At 35.0% G+C, this 4,711-nt stretch overlaps 1 pseudogene; it reads right to left on the bottom strand.

Moving 5' to 3' along the window:
• Positions 1-2,516: 2,516 nt before the first annotated feature.
• Positions 2,517-3,092, bottom strand: LOC128647139 (Ig heavy chain V region 914-like; annotated as a pseudogene).
• Between the last annotated feature and the right edge of the window lie 1,619 nt (positions 3,093-4,711).

Raw genomic sequence — 4,711 nt, 5'->3', positions numbered from 1 at the left:
ATTGTAGGTAGGGTATCGGCGATGTTGGGGGGGCAGATTAGGGGTTAATAAATATTATGTAGGGTGTCGGCGGTGTTAGGGGCAGCAGATTAGGGGTACATAGGGATAATGTAGGTGGCGGCGGTGTGCGGTCGGCAGATTAGGGGTTAAAAAAATTTAATAGAGTGGCGGCGATGTGGGGAGGCCTAGGTTTAGGGGTACATAGGTAGTTTATGGGTGTTAGTGTACTTTAGAGCACAGTAGTTAAGAGCTTTATGAACCAGCGTTAGCCCAGAAAGCTCTTAACTCCTGGCTTTTCTCTGCGGCTGGAGTCTTGTCGTTAGATTTCTACCACTCACTTCAGCCAAGACTCTAAATACCAGCGTTAGAAAGATCCCATTGAAAAGATTGGATAGGCAATTGGCGTAGGGGGATCTGGGGTATGGAAAAGTCGAGACTGGAAAGTGAGCGTTAGACCCTTTCCTGACTGACTCCAAATACCAGCGGGCGGTAAAAACCAGCGTTAGGACCCCCTAACGCTGTTTTGGACGCCTAACGCAGAACTCTAAATCTAGGCATAATAGATTTAAAAGAGAAATTAGGTTTCTTCTTAGGATTTCATCAGTTTATTTTTTTGGATGACACTTCCCTTATTTTATTTAATGATAAACCTTGTAGAAGATGACTGAGAGTGTAGGTGGGTAAACAAGAGTTTATAAAAAAACCAAATTGCAATCCATAAAAAAATATATAATCCATAAAAAATAATAATATAATCCATAGAAAAATATATATAATCCATAGAAAACACATAGTTTATTAAAAAGCTGCCAGATCTATATCTCTATTTAGCCCATAAGGTTCTCTTGTATTTAATTGGTGTCTCCAGTATGTTTCTCTCTTCTGAGTTGCAAATGTCTTCCTTTACCCCAACTAGAAGGATTTGTTCAATTGCTTTAATGGTAAAGTCTCTTCAGTTTTTATTATGAAATTCCTCAAAGTGAGTACTGAGTCCATATTCTGAATCCTCCCCTTCTATATTCTTGATGTGCTCCAGTACTCTTGTTTTTAAAGTTCTTTTAGTTCATCCTATGTAATATTTTTTGCAGCTACATTCAGTCTGGTATATTACATATTCAGATTATCAACTGAGGTAGTTCTAAATTTTATTTTTTTGTTTCCAGTGTTTATAATCTATTTGTTTTGTGTTTTATTGTGACTTAAATGTTTACAGCATTCACATTTCATTTTTTTCTACCACATTTAAAAAATCCCTTTACCAGATGTGAACATTTTCATTAATTATTTTTTTTCCTTAATTTAGTTGGTGCTAGAATATTCTTTACGTTTATATTCTTTTGTATATGACCATTGGTTTACTCGATAGTTATTTTCCTAAAATTGGATCCTTTTTTAGTATATCCCAGTGTTTTTAAAGGATTTGTTCTATTTGTCTTGCTGCACTATTATATGTGGTGATGAAACTTGACTTCTCTTTTCTGGGGCTTGCTGTTCTGATTCTTTTTTTGGGATATAATAGGGATTTTCTATCCAGAGCCCTTACTTTATTGTATTCTTCTTCTATGCATTTTTTTATCAAAAATGTTTTCCCTGAATTATTCTTTTATAGTGGAAGCAGCTTTTTCAAAATATTCTTTTCTTGAACTAATCCTTTTTAACCATTGAAATGGGCCAAAAGGTATATTCTTTATCCACCTTGGGTGACGGCCACTTTTGGAATGTAAATAACCATTGGAATGATTGGAAGGTGAAATATTTATTTTTTCATGTTGGGTTATGCGTTCGGTTTTGCGTGCGAGTAAATTTTTTTTCCACTTTTTTTACTCCATTGACTTCTATGGGGGAAAAGGTTAATACGCACGCTATATTCTAAATTCAGCTTTTGTGCGCATTGGGTTAGTGCTTGAGCGAAAACGTTTTACATTCAACTTTTAATACACGTACTACCGGACGCACGCATAAAGCTTACTTCTAGCACTCATAATCTAGCCCATATTTGCTTAAGAACCTGTGGATCCATTAGACACTTTTAATTGCTGTAATAGACAAATGTACAGAATTTCTGCTTTTGCAGTAAGTTTCTGCTTTTGCAGCACAAACTTTAGGCCAGAGGCAGCTGTTATAACACATTTGGTAAAGCCGACTGCAATATTAGCACTTAACCCTTTGTGCAGCTATCCCGTACGTGGAATATTGTTAAAAAAAATACCCAAAATTGTAAAATAACATTTATTTAAATCACAAACTTAGTTCAAATGTAACTGCAAGCAAATCTGCAAGCAAAAAGGAACAAATTAGTTTTCTGCTCAGTTACTGTGTGAATGCAGCCTGTATGCATGTGATTAAGAGGCTGTCTATAGTGGCTTAGAAACAGACATAAATGTAGAGTTTTAAATGTTATAAAACTATATTAATATAACAATGTTGGTTATGCAAAGCTGGGAGATGGGTAGTAAAGGCATTATTTATCTTTTTAAACAATAACAATTTAGTGTTGACTGTCCCTTTACACTTCACTAAAACAAGGAAGCAGCAGACAAGTTTTTGTCACAGTGCTGGGAGCTCTTTGCCACTGTGTCTCTTGCACAGTAATACATTGCAGTGTCTTCAGTTTTTGTATCTTTCATTTGAAGTTGTGCTATGTTTTTACTGTTGTCTCTGGAGATAACAAATCTTCCTTTAACTGAATCATCATACTGTATAGTACCCCCGCTGCCACTGATATAACCCACCCACTGTAATCCTTTACCAGGAGCCTGTCTAACCCCAGTGCATGGTATAGTCACTGAAAGTGAATCCAGAGGCTGTACATGAATTGTGTGAGAGCCTCCTGGCTTTATCACCACAGAATCTGACTGCAAAAGTTGAACATCAGAATAAACCACTAAAAAAAAAAAAAAAAAAAAAAAAAAAGATTACAGATAATAAAATTTTCATTTTCAAATGATCTATTATAAAAAATACAAATTTTCTGATAATTTATCAATTTGCTCATATCTTACCTGGGAAACACAGCACTAATATGAACAGCCCCAGAAATGTGTTCATGTCTGCAGAGTTGGTATCTGGTATGGTTATTTAGTGAATTGCTTGCTCCAACACAGGAAACACTTCCCTTTCCTAATTTAAAAGTGAATCCGTTTTATAAACAGGTGATTTGGTTATATTATTTGCATGGTGTTTTAATATTATATATACACAGCGTATGCAACGTCTATCTCAATACACTTAACTGTTTTAGTAATATTTATAGCATGTTCACCTAGATGAGCAGTCATTTTGGCATTTGGATTTTATGAGTACACAAATCTATAACAAATGAGAAAAAAAAATAAGTTTAAGCAGAATCCAGTAATTTTATTATAAAATAAATATAAAACAAATCAAGAAAAAAATAAAAATGTTCACATTGAATAAATTATTTTAATTGCAATGACTTTTTAAACATCTGGTAAAAAGATTGATATATTCCAAGAATGTTCTACTTCTCAACAAGGGGCAATTCAATTCAGAACACACATATTACATTTACACTTTGCAATATATTTATCTCAGAGTATTTCATTTCTCTTCCCAATTGATAACAACTAGATTTAAAGATCCTGTGCCTCAAAAATACATAATGACATACTGGTCCCAATTTATCATCAGGCGGCGGGCGGACGTGGTTTGATGTCAGCTGTGGCAGCAAAGCCGCTATTGGAGCTTGATAAATGGAGCACACAGTGGGATTCTGCGCATACCTCCCAACTCCCAGGGGCTTACCAGCATAGGGAGTTTAGGGGACTTGTGGTGGTGATCTACTGCCATTTTCTGGGTGGAGCTGCATAATGAGTAATGGAGCTATGATGGCTCATGGAAGGGTTTAGAGGTGCTATGGGATTGTTTGGGTCGTCTTTGCTGTATACTGTTTTATAGTTAATTTCAAAGTTTATCACTACTCAAAATAATTCAGATTTAGAAAAAGAGTATAACTTTACCCAGATAAACCTTATTAATCTCTGTTTAAATTAAATTGACATAAAAATCCAAATTGTCCTTTCATGATTCAGAAAGAGAATATAATAAAAAAAAAAACTTTCCAGTTTACTTCTATTATCTAATTTGCTTCATTATCTTGGTATCATTTGTTTATGCAGCAGCAATACACTACTGGGATCTAGCTGAATGCATTGGGTGAGCCAATAACATGAGGCATATATGTACAGCCACCAATCAGCAGCTCCTGAGTCTACCTAGGTAACCCATTCAACAAAGGATATCAAGAGAACAAAACAAATTACATACTATAATTACATTGGAAAGCTGTTTCAAATCACATGCTCTATCTGAATCATGAAAGATAAGTCCCTGTATCCCTGGGCATTTCAGACAAAAACTTCCCCCCACAAGACCAGAGCATTTTTAACATGTTTGCCATCACTCCATTTAAACAGAAATAGAGCCTTGTTTTTTTTAAATATACTATATAATTTTTTTAGTAGACAACCCAAAGTATTGATCTTGGCCCATTTTGGTATATTTCATGCCACTACATCACCAGCAAATGCAATCAAGTAAAAAAAATGTTAATTTTTTCACAAACTTTTTGTCTCTCACTGAAATTATTTACAAAAAACCCCCCAAAAAAACAACAGTATGTGGGTCTCTCTCACGACACGTGAGACAAGGTCCAGGATTAGGGAACACCTTTCCAACATTAAAATTGAGA

The sequence above is a fragment of the Bombina bombina genome, chromosome 2, assembly GCF_027579735.1.
Source record: "Bombina bombina isolate aBomBom1 chromosome 2, aBomBom1.pri, whole genome shotgun sequence".
NCBI lineage: Eukaryota > Metazoa > Chordata > Amphibia > Anura > Bombinatoridae > Bombina > Bombina bombina.
Note: the sequence above shows the minus strand (reverse complement) of the source record. Positions and strands in the feature narration are given on the sequence as shown.